The sequence below is a fragment of the Emys orbicularis genome, chromosome 19 (assembly GCF_028017835.1).
Source record: "Emys orbicularis isolate rEmyOrb1 chromosome 19, rEmyOrb1.hap1, whole genome shotgun sequence".
Lineage (NCBI taxonomy): Eukaryota > Metazoa > Chordata > Testudines > Emydidae > Emys > Emys orbicularis.
In genome coordinates this window covers 13,183,247-13,199,135 of record NC_088701.1, presented here as the reverse complement: position 1 = coordinate 13,199,135, position 15,889 = coordinate 13,183,247, and the positions used below count along the sequence as shown (strand labels likewise).

General features: G+C 57.1%; 1 pseudogene; it reads right to left on the bottom strand.

The window, feature by feature from the left end:
* Positions 1–574: 574 nt before the first annotated feature.
* LOC135891731 (ADP-ribosylation factor 5-like) lies at positions 575–1,117 on the bottom strand (annotated as a pseudogene).
* Positions 1,118–15,889: the final 14,772 nt, after the last annotated feature.

Here is a 15,889-nt window from a genome sequence, read left to right as displayed (position 1 = left end):
ATCTAGTCCAACCCCCTACTCAAACCCCCAGATTTTTTTTTTAACCCCAGTTCCCAAAATGGCCCCTTTAAGGATTGGGCTCACAACCCTGCGTTTAGCAGGCCAATACTCAAACCACTGAGCTATCCCTCCCCCCCCCCCATTTTTATTTATACAAACTGGTGGAGTTTTATTACTAAATATACAATAGCACATTACACAGTCAGAGTCCCAGCCCAGCCCAGCCCCACCCACCCTCCCCAAGAGAAACAATTATAAGTTCGTGGAAGGATAAAAAGGAGAAACGGTTCTGTTCTGCAGTGTTGTGACGGTCGAAGCAGTTACCTACGGCTTTCCCCACAAGCTGCCAATGGAGATAACTGGAACACTGCCACCCGCTCAGTGCTTAGACACACCCGGCCCCCACCACTTCCCTCCCTTCTTTCCAACAGGCCCCGCTGGAACATGGGACAGGCTCCACTTAATAAGAACACATTCAGTTGGGTAGGATGGTTAGCATGAAAGTGCCGTCTGGGCAGCAGAAGGCAGGAGCATGGCTAGTGGAGCTGGCTGAAGAGTCCTCAAGGTTCAAGTTCTAGCGCTTCGAGAGCTCGTGTGATAGCCAGTCCAGTCCGTCATAGAGACCAGTGCTTTGGGTTGCACACATTGCCTGCACATACCAGGTTCTGCTGCGGAGCGTCTGCAGGCCCAGCTTGTCGGTCAGCTCGCTCACTGCCATGGCATTGGGTATGTCCTGCTTGTTAGCAAACACCAGCAAGACTGCATCCCGCAGCTTGTCCTCCTGCAGCATTTTCTGTAGCTCATCTGCAGACTCCTGCTCTCTTTCTCGGTCATTGCTGTCCACAACAAATATGAGGCCCTGTGTGTTCTGGAAGTAGTGTCTCCACAGGGGTCAGATTTTGTCCTGGCCACCTACATCCCAGAAGGTGAAGCAGATGTTCTTGTATTCCACTGTCTCAACATTGAATCCGATGATGGGGATGGTGGTGACGATTTCGCCCAGCTTTAGCTTGTACAGGATGGTGGTTTTACCAGCAGCGTCCAAGCCGACCATGAGAATCCGCATCTGCTTCTTGCCGAAGATCCGAGAGAAGATGGCGGAGACCGTGAGGCCCATGGCGGCGGGAGGTGGAGGCCGCGCTACGAGCCCCGAGGCTGCCAATACCGCCGCTGTGGGGGGAGGGGGAGAATGAAATGTTGTTATTCTTATTGTATGAGTAAAGGGCAGTAGAACTGTACTTAGCCTGTGCTGATTGAGGGCATCAAGAGAGAGGGTGGGGACAGGTGTTTTACTTGATGGTCTGCCTGAGTCACAAGTACTATTTGACCTGCCCCTCTCCACTGTTTAAAGACAGAGCTGATTAGGCTCCATAGATAGTCTTTTGTTTTGTTAAGTGACCGCTACAGCTGAATTCACTGATAATCAGGTCTAAGTGGAAGAGAGGGCCCAGTCTGCACTAGCAGCAAGGTTCCCCCACTGAGAGCTCTGCTGAAATCACTGTGAGCTGGGTGGAACCTCAAGAGACATGTGAACAAACATGGGTGTGGCATCATACTTTCTATTTAAGCAAGAGATACCACACCCTATAAATTTGAGGCCAATGTTAAGTGCATTGTCACTTGTTCATCCTGAAGTTGAACACTAGTTCTGAACAAGACCAGCAAATGCTCACTATCTTTCTGCAAGCAACTCAACTGACTGGCTAGAAGCATATGGTGCAACAGTGAAAGACTCAACAGTTGAAAAAGTGAAGAAGTTTCTCACCACATTCAAAAAATTTGCATACATGGCTGATGAATGCACCGATGCAAATGGGCAAGTATTAAGTCATTGCGTACGTTATCTTGATGTCAGTTGTAGGCCAGTAGATGCATTTCTAGATGTTCAAGTTATAGAAGACACATTGGCTGCATCTGTGACAACCCACATCTTAGAAGAGTTAAATGCTTGTCAATTGGACCCCAAACAGACGGCTGCTTGTGCATTTGATGGAGCTGCAAAGTTCTCTGGAAGACATGGTGGAGTACAAGCTTTGCTCAGAGAAAATTGTAACCCTAATCTCTCCTATACACACTGCAGGGGCCATCTACTCCAACTAGTGCTAGTACAAGCTGCAGATTCTTCAAAAGACATTTAAAAAGCTATAAATTTAATGTCTTCATTATATTCTTTTTTCAGCAAGAATCCAAAAAGACTGAATATCTTGGAAAATATAGAAGATACACTGAGACTGAAGTTCAAATTAGTCCAACCTGGGAAAACCCTCTGGCTTTCTCATGAGCGATCCTTGGCTGTTGTCTTAAAATTACTCCAGCCATTATTACTGGCTTTGGAAAGTATCTACCAAGATGGGACGGATCTAAGTAGCGAGGCTGGTGGATTACTTTTGCTACTACGTTCAGAGAAGACTATTGCCATTCTCTTTCTTGTAAGTCTTCTATTGAAACCACTTGGATCATTAAACAATGCCATCCAGGCATCTGCTACAACAGTAGTAGATCTTTGTCCAGCAATAGAATCTACATTTGGATCAATCAGAGATATCTATTGAAAAAGTACTGGAAGAAGCAAAGACTTCAGTCCAGAAGTTGACTAATGAAGGCATTTATATTGAATCCTTAAGTGAAGAGGACAAGAAGTGTTTAAGACAACTGAAAACGTACACAGACTTTATTCTTAAAAATCTACAACAGCGACTTCTAGATTCTACTCAACCTCTACATAGCTCTTACAGATCCCTGTCCTATAAAACACTGACAGTTGAGTGAAGTGAGGCACTACCAGCAATGGGGCTGCCGTGTGCTCAGGACAGAATAGAGAATTTGAACAGAGTGGAATATCATACGACGAATGAATGAAGATTTGACTTCAACTTCTTTTTTATCGTCAGTAGTGGCTCGACCTGATCTTTATGCTATGTTTCCTGGGATGAAAGAAGTAGGAATTCATCTCTCGCTACTCCCAGTCACAACAGCTACAGTCGAGCATTCTTTTTCATCACTGAATAGAATTTTGTGTTCTGAAAGAAGTCGCCTTCTGCCTGATCATGTGAATGAACTAATGAGGATATCAATTGAAGGAATGGAAGTACTGGACACACAAGAAGCCACCAAAGATGAATGCGTTGCATTCAAGAAGTTCATTAATAGAGTTGTGCAAAATTACAACAAGAAACCAAGAAGGACGTAGAAGTCGTACTTCATAGAATGCTTGAGTAGCCAACTTTAATTTGTGTGATGATTTCAAAACATGAGTTAAATCTAATAAAATGGCCATGAAACAGTTTTCAGTTTTTACTATGGTGCCATATAGCCCACCTTCACCCTCATGGTCTCACCCCTCATTGGCCCTGATCCCCCCCCCCCCGTAAATTCGAACACCCCCCTAATTTCAATTCCTGGGGAAAACACTGCATAGCAGCCATGTGTCAGAGGCTGTTTGTAGCATCCCCAGGAAGGCTCCCCGATGGGAGATAAGCATCTTCTAAGACCTATTGTTCTTCCTAATGGCCCTTCCCAGCCAGCCATCTAGACTGATTGCATTCTGCCTACTGGGCGTTCCCCAGGTGTACACACATTTGTAATAGATACATAGACAATATTCCTAACTTCAGATAGCAAAATGATTCATGCATACAAAAAGCATAATCATATTCAGTAAATCATAACCTTTCCAGTGATATCTTACATGATCTATCATGCATAAAATACATCATAGTTATGCCATAATCATATCATAATAATATTACTATGAAGAATATTGGGCATAATGTCACACCGGGAATGGAGCTGGGACTGGGCGTGGTTGTGAGTACTGGGACTAGGCGAGGTTCTGGGTGCTGGGAACGGAAGCAGTTCTGGGCGCTGGGGAATGGGAGAGGTTCCGGGAACTGGGACTGGGCGCGGTTGTGGGTGCTGGGAATGGGAGCAGTTCTCGGTGCTGGGAATGGGAGGGGTTCCGGGAGCTGGGACTGGGAGCGGTTGTGGGTGCTGGGAATGGGAGAGGTTCTGGGTGCTGGGGAATGGGAGAGGTTCCAGGCGCTGGGAACGGGAGAGGTTCTGGATGCTGGGGAATGGGAGAGGTTCCGGGTGCTGGGAATGGGAATGGGAGCAGTTCTGGGCACTAGGGAACGGGAGAGGTTCCGGGTGCTGGGAGCCCATAGCAGGCATGGCTCCCCTGGCAGGCTGCAGAAGGCAATCCCCAGCTGTGCCCTGTCAGCAGAAATCACAGGAGGTGTGGCTCAGCTCAGATGTGGATGCACTGACTGACTGTTGGTTTCTCTCAGGGTCTTGGCTCTGCCCAGAAGGTCCTGTGGCCCTGCAAGCCATGGAGGCTGCATCAGTGCTGAGCCCCTCATCCTGGGAGAAGCGCAGAGCGTGGGTCCGGCAGAGCCGGTGCTGGCGTACCACTGTGCTGGAGGAGGAGGCAGCGGTGGCCGTGCAGGATGTGTCTGGGCTGCAGCCACCGCATCTAGACGATGTCTTCCTCGAAGGTGGGAGAGCAGCTAGGGAAGTGGGCAGGGGTGGGGCGTGTGTTTGGGGGAACCAGGTTCTTCCTTTAGCTCCTGTGCTGTACTTCCCAAGAGGTAAGTGCACGGTGGGACTTGGCCAGCGTCCACTCTCATTCACCCTGAGCACTGGGCAGAACAGCACCTGTCCAGCCACCTTTTCAGATCTGCAAAAACATCCCTGAAATAGTTCAAGTAACTGGAAAATTTTCCCATCAAATGACCCTGGCTCCTGACCCCGATGACCCCATTGCAGATCTTGTGCCCAGCCCTGTGGCTGCTTCCCTGACCCTAACAGCTCATTCCTGAGGCCCTGGCCCCCAATCCCAACCCCTGCCCCTGTTCCTGGGGCTGAGACTCTCCCTGCAGAGTGGCCAGGGCCGGGACTGGACCTTCCCTCTTGGTCTGGCACCCTCTGTCTACAGGAGGAAGATGCTCAGTGCTCAGCCCGAGAGGTGAAGCGCCCAGCCAGTGCAGAACCCACTTCCCAGGGAAACCCACTGAGATCCCCAGGCTGGTGCACCCACCCTGCTCATCCCAACGAGCACACTGTTCTGGGGTGGGCCTTGGGGAGGTCATGGGGCTGTTGGCACAGAGAGGTACAGGGTGGGAGTGCTGGGCTGGGAAGAGGGAGGGGAAGGGCTCTCTCTGGTTTATCTGATGGACTTTTGTATTTCCAACAGGAAGCTCCTCCAGCAAGATTGAGACCTGGCTGCAGGATTGTGGGTGAGTCCAACTGCCCTCTGTGTGTAAGAGTGTGTGTGTGTGTGTGTGTGTGACTGCTGCCACCTGCTCTGTGTGTGTGTATGTGTGTGACTGCTGCCACCTTTTCTCTCTGTGTGTGTATGTATGTGTGTGACTGCTGACACCTGCTCTGTATGTGTGTGTGTGTGATAGAATCATAGAACCATAGGGTTAGACGGGCCACAAGGGTCATCTAATCTAACCCCCTGCCAAGAGGCAGGATTTGTTGTGTCTAAACCATCCCAGACACATGGCTGTCCAGCCTCCTTTTGAAAGCCTCCAGTGAAGAAGCCTCGCAGGGCGTCTGTTCCACGGTCCTACTGTTCTTACAGTTCGGAAGTTTTTCCTGAGATTAAATCTGTATCTGCTGTGCTGTAGTTTAAATCCATCGCCTCTTGTCCTGCTCTCTGTGGCAGGAGAGAACTTTTCTCCATCTTTTTTATGGCAGCCTTTCAAGTATCTGAAGATTGCTATCACTACCTGAAGGGGTTTCCAAAGAGGCTGGAGCTCAGCTGTTCTCAGTGGTGGCAGATCACAGAACAAGGAGCAATGGTCTCAAGTTGCAGTGGGGGAGGTTTAGGTTGGATATTAGGAAACACTATTTCACTAGGAGGGTGGTGAAGCACTGGAATGGGTTACCTAGGGAGGTGGTGGAATCTCCATCCTTAGAGGTTTTTAAGGCCCGGCTTGACAAAGCCCTGGCTGGGATGATTTAGTTGGGGTTGGTCCTGCTTAGAGCAGAGGGTTGGACTAGATGACCTCCTGAGGTCCCTTCCAACCCTAATCTTCTATGATTCCCCTCTTAATCTCCTCTGTTCCAAATTAAACATATCCAGTAACTTCAGCCTTTGCTTATATGGCTGCATTCCACCCCTTTGATCATCTTTGTTGCTCCCCTCTGGAACTTTTTCAGTTTCTCTCCATCCTTTTTATACAATGGTGACCAAAATTGGACACAGTACGCCACATGAGGCCTAGCCAATGCTGAGTAGAATGGTACTATCACCTCCCGTGACTTGCATGCTATGTCTCTGTTAATGCACCTAAAATTGCATTTGCTTTTTTTGCAACAGCAGCGTGTTGCTGACTCATGTTGAGGCTGTGATCCACCACAACTCCCCGATCTTTCTCAGCAGTGCTGCTGCCAAGCCAGTTATCCAGCATTCTGTATTTGTGTATTTGGTTTTCCTTCCCTAAATGTAGCACCTTATATTTGTCTTTGTTGAATCCTGTCCCTCCCCTCACACCCATTGCACATCACTCCCTTTTTCCATGGGGCTGGACACCTTGTACTCTCTCTGGGGGCAGAGGGGCTCAGCGAAGTTATAGGAGTAAGAAGTTGCATTGAGGGCAGTAGAGAGAGACCCCCTCAGTCTGCAAGGGGATCGGGGGTGCTAGGGAGACCGTGACACTTGAAATAACAATGACATTGATAGCTGCTAACGAGCTCTTTTCTCTGGCTCAGGGCGTCCATGGAGGTCCTGCCTGAGGAGCCTGGCCTGCCTGCCCCCTATGGTAGGTTGCTCTCCCCTGTGCTCGGCCCCTTCCTGGTGTCAGGACCTGGCACTCGGAGCTGGTTTGAGCTGTGGAGCTGAGAGGGAATGGTCCCGGGGGAGGGAACCAAAGGCCCAGCTGGGGGGGGGAGAGGCAGAGCCCCTGTGCAGGTCACTGCATGTCACCAATCATGACCCTGTGCAGGGACCAGCCTATGGTTGGTGAGCCCCACTCATTGTGGGCAGGGGAAAGTCCATGGACCGAGCTGCCCAACCCTGGGTGCCCTGAGCACTCCCAGAACCAGGACCCCCTTTGCTCCCAGTGAGCGCCCTGCCCAGCCCAGGGCTTGCTGGCCCAGCTCCCAGGGATCTGCTCAGCTATTGCTCTCTTGCAGGATGCAGCAGTAACGGGACCAGCTTTGAGGACGACTTGACACTGGGAGCGGAAGGTACCAGCCGTGAGGGATGCCAGCTCCCAGACGGTTCCCCCGACAGCAGGGAGTGGGGCCAAAGTCACCCCTGGTGTGGGGCAGTTCACATCTGCTCTCACCAGTGTCAGCCACCATGGGGCAGCACAGCCCTGAACCCAGCAGGCGTGTGATTTCCCTGCCACCTCCAGGGGGAGGAGACCAGGCACTTGGGATGAGCCGAGCCCAAATCCCCTGGCTCATGTGGGGGAGGGGGCTGGATGTGCTCAAATCCCTTTTCCCTCCCTCAGCAGTTTGATCCCCCATTGCCCCTGGTCCAGCATGTCAGACCCAGCCACCCTGTTGGGCAGGCACCAGTACAGCGTCTCGTAAACACCCTGACCAGCCTGGGCCCCAGGAATCTTGGCAAGGGCAGCTGGTTCTGGGCTGACTCACTCTCCCCAGTGCCCCACGTGAAGCCTGCCTCTGGGTGCCCAAGGCAAGGGGAGCCCCAGGGGGTGGGGGTGCTTGGGGTGCCAAGCTGGGATTCGGAGACACCCTGTGTTACTCACCCATTGCTTCTCCTCGCTCTTCCAGCTCTGTTGTTACCTAGGAATGACAAAGCCGCGGGCAGGTGAGAGTCCTGAACCCCCCCCCCCAGGGGACTCTGAGCTCAGGCTCCCCCCACCCCAACCAGCCCTGAGCACAGGCCCTTGTGCCCTCACAGGCCCCTGCAGGTCCTGCACCAAAGCTGCCCGCCCCCTCACGTCCCCTCACACCTTGTCTCCACCTGCCAGCCCATACCTGGGCAGGAGCACGCCCTGCGTGGCCCACCCCACACCTGCAGGCCTCGCTCCCAGCAGCCCCCTTGAAACCGTCCCCCAGATCAGGCCCTGCACCATGTGTGTGGGCCTCATACCCAGTTACAGGGCCTGAGCCCTGGGGTGATGTAGGGCAGGATCTGGTGCACGGATGTTACTGGCCAGGGGATGGTGACCAGGACCCTGGCTGGGCATGACCCTGGCCAGGCCACGCTATCCCTAAATGTTTTTGACCCTCCCCTGCCTTCTCTGCCACAGCAGGACCCTGCTGGAGAAGCCCTGGCCAGGCCGGTACCTCCACCTCGGGCACAGCATGGCATCCAGTGCCATCTCCGGTGGCACCAACAAGACCACCTCCAGGTAGGACCCCGAGGACCTCAGGACAGGACCCCAGGGATTGGTTGGTACTTCCCATCTGGCCTTCAGCTCTGTTGAGGCACATACAGCCAGTCCTGGCCCTTCTGGGGGGTAGGGGGGTGGGCTCAGCTGCATCCAAGCCAGATCTCTTGGGAGTCCTTCAGCCACAGCCAAGCATTCCCCTTTGGTGTCTGTACAGCAGTGGCAAATTCCTTGGAATAGCCCCCACCCCAACCCAACAGCCTCCAACCTGAGACCCACTGGCCTCAGCCAGGGCACTTGGAGAGGAAGGCCCGGGGCAGGTAGGTAATGGGGCGGGGGTATGGGGCATGGGGATGAGGTGTGGCAGTGGGGCCAGTGTGTGGGGATGAGGTGTGGCAGTGGGGATGGTGTTTGGGGATGGTGTGTGGTGGGGGATGGTGCGTGGGATGGGGCATGGGGGGGAGCGGTGGGGATGGTGTTTGGGGATGGCTCATATTCACGGGGAGTGTGTGGGAATGGGATATAGTGGGGGGTGGGAGTGGGGACGGTGTGTGCGGTTGGGGTGTGGGGATGGGTTATGCTGGTGGGGAGGTGTGTGCGGATGGGGCGTGTCAATGGGGATGGGTTATGCTGGTGGGGTCGGTGTGTGCGGATGGAGCGTGGTGGTGGGGATGGGTTATGCTGGTGGGGTTGGTGTGAGCGGATGGAGCGTGGTGGTGGGGATGGGTTATGCTGGTGGGGATGGTGTGTGTGGATGGGCCGTGGGGATGGGTTATGCTGGTGGGGATGGTGTGTGTGGATGGGCCGTGGGGATGGGTTATGCTGGTGGGGACGGTGTGTGTGGATGGGACGTGTTGGTAGGGATGGGTTATGCTGGTGGGGACAGTGTGTGCGGATGGGGCATGGTGTGGGGAATGGGTTATGCTGGTGGGGATGGTGTGTGTGGGTGGTCGTGGCTCTGGGGACCTGGTGGCTGGGACCTGGCGGTGAGGATGGGCATGGCAGTAGGGACATGCCATAGGGATCGGTTATGCCAGTGGGGATGGTGTGTGGGGTTTCCCCCTGCTCTGACCGCTGCCCCGGCAGGAGGGGTTAACCAGCCCCATCACCCCATCTCAGTGCACTGTGTCGCTCTCTCTGCAGTGTCTCTGAGATCCTGGAGCGGTGCCAGGAGGACGCTGAGGAGATTCTCTACAACTTGGGCTTCGTCCAGGATGAGCCTCAGGCCACAGCCCGGATCCCGGCCCGGTTCTTCTCAGCTCCTTCCCAAGCCAAAGGCATCGATTTCCAGCTCTTCCTGAAGGCCCAGGTGCAGCGCCTGGAGATGGAAGATCCCTGCCTGACCCTGGCCAGTAGGTGTTGCTGGGGTTACCTCTCCCACGGTGATGCCTGGGCACTCCAGAGGAGCCTGGATAGTGGGGGGTTAAAGCAGCCTGGCCGATAAACCTGCAGTTGGGGGTAAGAGGCCATGAGCTGTGCCCAAGGCTGGGACAGCCTCTGAGTCCTGCCAGCCTGCCTAGCCAAGCCCAGCTTACTGGCCAGTCACTGCACTCAAGGGATTCATACCTGTGGTGCCAGAGGCAGGTTCCCATCGCAGTCGCTGCTCCATTTCAGAGACCGGTGCTTGGAGCAGAGGCATGGGCTGGCCTGCTCTGGGGCTCTGCCCGGGGAGCAGAGCTGGGCTGGGGTGGGGATAGGATGTGCCAGTGGGGAAATGAGGTATTGGGACTGGTCATGGCAGTGGAGGATGGTGTGGGGGACCTAGTGGTAAGAGCAGGCCATTAGAAGTCAGGACTCCTGGGTTCTATTCCCAACTCATCCCACTCTGAGCAGCCTTGGGCAAGTTGCTTCCCTTCTAGTGACTCAGTTTCCCCACTTGTGAGCTGGGCAGAACGAGATCCACTGTAGTAAAGCGCATGGAGACCCTCTGATCCTTGGGGAGTTGTGTTTCTGCCCCCCTCTGCCCCCCACAGGAATCCCCTTCAACCAATACTGAACAGGCCATCAGAAGAGTCTGGTTACTACAGTCGGGTTCCACTCGCCAGCTCCCCACAGCAACCCTGCTAATACAGCCACTGGCATCCAGGCCAGCAGGGACTGTCCTTGGGCATGGCCCATGCGAGAGAATGCCCCCAGGGACTTCTGGCTCTGTAACTTCTGCTTGGTCCTGAGCATCCCCAATCTCTGCCTAGCGTCTGACCTTCCTCTCTCTCCTTTCCATGCTGCCAGGTCGGTTCCAGCAGGTGGAGGCACTGGCTGCGACGGCAGATGCCTTCTTCTGCCTCTATTCCTATGTCTCCAAGACCCCCCTGCAGAAGATTTCGCCGGCCCAGGTTTTCTGGGCCTGCCCAGAAATCCCCAACTTCTGGGTCGTGCCCGCGAAGGCCGAGGCTGCGTCTCCTGTGGACCGTCTGAAGAAAGCCATCTCCAAGATGTGCCTGTACACCTCGCCCAGAGCCGGGTCCCCGCGGAGAGCTAGCAGGGTACTCAGCTCCCGGAGGAGCAGCCTGGGCAGGGTGGTACAGGAGGTGCTGGAGAGGGCGAAGGAGGAGCGGTTCCGATTTGACCAAACAGATATAGAGGACATGGAAGGGGCAACCCGTGAGATGCCCACGGGGACATTCCAGTGCCAGCATAGAGTGGAGAGCTCCGTCCAAGAGCCACCGTCACCGGAGCTGGCAGAGCATGTTTCAGAGCATCTCTGCCACGGAGGTGAGGCAGCCCCCACTTCTCCAGGAGGGAAAGGAGAGCTCCACGCAGTGCCAGCCCCAGCAAGGCTGCAATGGGCCCCACAGGGGCTACCTGCTGGCACAGTCGGGGCATGTGCAGAGGGGGTGGGTAGTCCAGGCTACCAGGAGAAGAAAGGCCCTGGAGAAGCCCCTATGGATATGGCTCCTACCAAATGGGAGGTCTCCATGGACGCGTCCTGCCCCTCAGGGGGAGCAGGGTCTGATGAGGAGGGTTCCTATGCTGGAGGCACGGCTGCACCATGGGCTCGTCTCATCCCCTCTCCTGGGACACACTACACGGCCACCAAAGCCATGGGCACTGTCGGGACAACGTGGTTCCATCCGGAGCCCAGAGAGGGGCTCAGAAGTGAGGCCGGGTTCGCCTTAGACTTGTCCAGGGCCCTGAGCAGTGATGATTCAGGCTCCTGCATAGCCTGGCTGCCCCACCCAGCGGGGCCTCCAGGGAAGGATGGGCTGGAGGCCTATGGAGGAGCTCTCATGTGCCCAGAGGAGCTGAGGGCTGAAGGCAAAGGACACTCACTGCACAGAGGGAGCTCCCACACGTGTGGCTCCCGGGACGTGGCACATCCCCAGGGGCAGGACACCAAAGTCCCAGGGCCAGCGTTGCTCTCCCTGGAGGAGGTTCCTGCTTCGTGGGTAGCAGGCGGGGGCTCCATGCTCCATGGGCCCTGCTGGGCACTGACGCTGCCCCTCCAGGAGGATGATTCTTTTGAACTAGAAGAGGTGGGTATAGACATGGGGATGTCCTGAGCCTAATCACTGAGCCCCTCACGGGGGAGGGGGGGAGAGGGAGAAGTTCCACCCTCCACCTGCAGGGAGTGCCCCGTAGATAGCCATGGTCACTGCATCCCTGCACTGCATGCATGCCTCAATGGCCCTGCCCCTGGCCCGGTGCGCCTGTACCTCCCCACCTCCTCCAGCTCCCAGCACGCAGCACTCAATTCCCACAGCAGGGAGTCTGACTAGGCCAGCGCCTCACAGGGACAGCTGGCCATGCCCTCGCTTGGTGACAGACTATGGAATGCACCAGCTGCCTGGGACGGATCCACTGCAGGGTAGCTGTGGGCCACGTGCAGGGAGCTGCCTGGGTGGGGCTCGGGGGCACGATTTGACCCTTTCTGTTGGCTGGGCACAGAGAGAGTTCAAAGAGCCGGAATGACGGGAGTGATAGCTGGCTAGACACTGAGTAGGGGGGCCTGACACAGTCAAGGATGAATGGCCAGCAGAGGGCAGCTGGGCTCCGGTGCAGCAAACGTCCCTGATGCGCTAGCAATGATCCAGGCTGTTTGGGTTTGAAAGATCGAAAGCTTTAAATGAAGCTGGTCCCAGGAGGGGAGGGAGCCGAGGATGATGGGGTCGGCCTCCTGTAGCAGCGGGGGAGGAAGATGCAGGTGGAACAGAGGCAGTGACACACTCTCGTGTCTCTTTGAAGCACTAGCTAGTGCAATGAGTCCGTCCAACAGCATCCTGACAGAGCCCCTTCGCAGCAGGGCAGCTGCTGCCCACCCCCTGCCCCTTCACTGAGTACCCAGGCTATTGCATCCTTAGCGTCCTCCACCTGGCACGCACCTGCGCGCACACACACACACACACACACTGGCATAGGCGCTACTCTGTGGGTGCTCCGGGGCTCAAGCACCCACCGAAAAAATAGGGGGTGCTCAGAACCCGGAGGGCTGGATTAATTTTTTGTGGGCCCTGGCTCCTGCACTGTGACCCCGCCCCGCACTCTGCCTGCTCTCCACCCTGAGCCCCTCCCCTATTGGCCTCTTTTCCCCAGGCCCTGCCCCCGCTCCACCCCCAGCCCCCGCCTCCACTTGGCCTCTTCCCCCTGACGCCACGCCCGCCGCTCGCACAGAGGGGAGGGGGGGTCGGAGAGGAGTCAGCGCCTGTGCACTTGGGTCTCATTCTCTCCAGCAGGGGCACTAGTCTCTCTCTCTCACTCACACACACACAGAGCACTGCTGCTGGCCCCTGAGTCTCCCCCTCCCCCCCAGTGCCATGCCTGCACTCTCACCCCCTGTGCGGTTTCTTGCTTGCAGGTGCAAAGCACCAGTGAGGATGAGGGTGGCACCCCCGAGGCAGCAGCCTGGCTGCCCGCACCCGCCTTGAAGAGACACCGGAGGCGTAAGTAGGCTCTTTGGCTCTGGCTTGAGCCATGCGCAGGGAATGGCCTTGCTCTGGCTGCCAGCCAGTCTCCGTGGGGGGATGGTTCGGGGCACTGGGGCTTGAGAGGAGGGGCAGTGGCGATGTCTTGGGGGCAGGGAGCCTCTGCGGAGCTGCCTGCCCATGGGATGGGCCGGGCCTGGCTCTGGGCAAAGCCCAGCCCCTCCAGCCCCATTTGGAGCCGGTGGGCTCTGTACCCTATGGCCTGGAATCCTGCACCCCGATACACACCCCTTGTGCCCCACAGAGCCAGGCAGTCTGGGAGCCAGGAGGGCGAGCGCAGGGGTGTCAGAGCCGCACAAGACAGGGGAAGCTGAGAATGGTCGAACGTGATCCAGCGGCTGCAAGTTGAAGCCAGACAAATTCAGACTGGGAGTAAGGTGCTGTACATTTTTAACAGCAAGGGGAATTAACCACCAGAAGAACTTCCCAAGGGTACTGGTGGGGTCTCCATCACTGCCAGTTTTTAAATCCAGCTTGGATGTTTTTCTCAAAGCTCTGCCCTAGGGATTGTTTTGGGGGCAGGTCTCTGGCCTGTGTGACACAGGAGGTCAGGCGAGAAGATCACAATGGGCCCTTCTGGCCTTGGAATCGGTGAATCTATAAGAGCCCAACTGACCCCGGAGAGCGCGTCTCGGCCAGGCTGGGTGCCTGACGGGGGGCGCCCTGGGCAGCAGAGTGGGCCCAGCCTGTGGGAGAGCAGTCAGCCCCACACGTGGCCCCACACCCAGCCCCCTGCACACGACCTTCGGCCCTGCACGTGGCCCCCAGCCCCTCACACAGCCCAGCCCCCAGCCTCCAGCCCTGCACACAGCCTCCAGCCCTGCACATAGGCCTGCACGTGGCCCCCAGCCCCTCACACAGCCCTGCCCCCAGCCCCGCATCCAGCACCCTGCACACGGCTCTCAGCCCTGCATATAGCTACCAGCCCTGCACATGGCCTCAACCCCTGCACACAGCCCTGCACACAGCTCTCAGCCCTGCCCCCAGCCTCCAGCCGTGCACACAGCTCAGTCCTGCCCCCAGCCTCAAGCCCTGCACACAGCCCTGCACGCAGGCCTGCACACAGCTCTCAGCCCTGCCCCCAGCCTCCAGCCCTGCACACAGCTCTCAGCCCTGCCTCCAGCCCTGCACATGGCTCCAAGCCCCGCACGCAGCCCTCTGCCCCTCAGCTAGGGTTGCCAACTTTCTAAGGCACAAAACCGAACACCTCTGCCCTGCCCCTTCCCCGAGGACCTGCCCCGGCCCCACCCCTTCTCTGACGCCCTGCCTCGCTCGCTTCATCCTCCCTCCCTCCGTCGCTCACTCTCCACCACCCTCACTGGGGCAGGGGTTTGGGTGCAGGGGGGTATGGGCTGTGGGCTGGGGATGCGGGCTCCAGGTGGGGCCATAAATGAGGCGTTCAGGTTGCAGGAGAGGGCTCCAGGCTGGGGCAGGAGGTTGGGGTATGTGGGGGGTTGAGGACTCTGGATGGGGGTGCAGGTTCTGGGGTGGAGCCAGGGAAGAGTGGTTTGGGGTGCAAGAGGGGGCTCCGGGCTGGGGCTGAGGGGTTCAGAGTGCTGGAGGGGGTGCGGGCTCCGACTGGGGGTGTGGGCTCTGGGGTGGGGCCGGGATGAGGGGTTTGGGATGCAGGAGGGGGCTCAGGGATGGGGCATGGGATTGGGGTGCGGGCTCCGGGAGGGAGTTTGGGTGCAGGAGGGGACTCCGGGCTGGGGCAGAGGGTTGGGGTGCAGGAGAGGGTCTGGGGTGCGGGGTCCTGGCAGCACTTACCATGGCTCCCAGGAAGCAGCTGCCAGGTCCCTGCAGCCCCTCGGAGCTGCAGAGCCGCCACTCAGGGCAGGAGCAGCGTGTGGAGCCTCCCTGGCCACCTATGCGCCTAGGGGCTGCTGGGACCTGGTGGCTGCTTCTGGGAGCCACATGGAGCTAGGGCAGGCCGGGAGCCTGCCTTAGCCCCAGGCCCTCGCTGCGCTGCCGACCAGACTTTTAACGGCCGCCGACTGGAGCCACCAGGGTCCCTTTCCGACTGGGCGTTCCAGTAAAAAACCGGACGCCTGGTAACCCTACCCCTCACCCAGCCCCAAACCCAGTCCTTGCACCCAGCCTTGCACACGGCTCCCAGACTGCACATGACTCGCACCCAGCCTTGCACACGGCTCCCAGACTGCACATGACTCCCCCCAGCCTTGCACACAGCCCTTCACACAGCCCCCAGCCCTGCACGTGGCTCCCAGCCCTGCACGCAACCCCCAGCCCTTCACACAGTCCTGCATGCGGCTCCCAGACCCTCACACAGCCCCCAGCCCTGCATACAGCCACGCACACAGCCCCCAGCCCCACACACAACTCCCAGCCCTGCACACAGCCCACAGCCCTGCTGGTGTGGAGTGCGCAGAGGGCTGTGGTTTTCACGCTGATGCCCTGAAAAGAGGTGCCCAGTCTCAGTCTTTGTTTCCGTTGGCTTTAGGTTTCATGCTCCATGCCCACAGCGCGCATTCTGACAGCAGCGGTTTTGTGGAGGAGCCGGCGCCCAACTCAACGCTCACCACCCAGCTTCCTGACACAGCCTGCTCCGAGCTCGGCAGGCCAATGGGGGGCCCATGTGGCACAGGGCAGGCTGTGTAGGTCAGGACTCCCTGGCTGAGAGAACTCATCTGAGCAGGA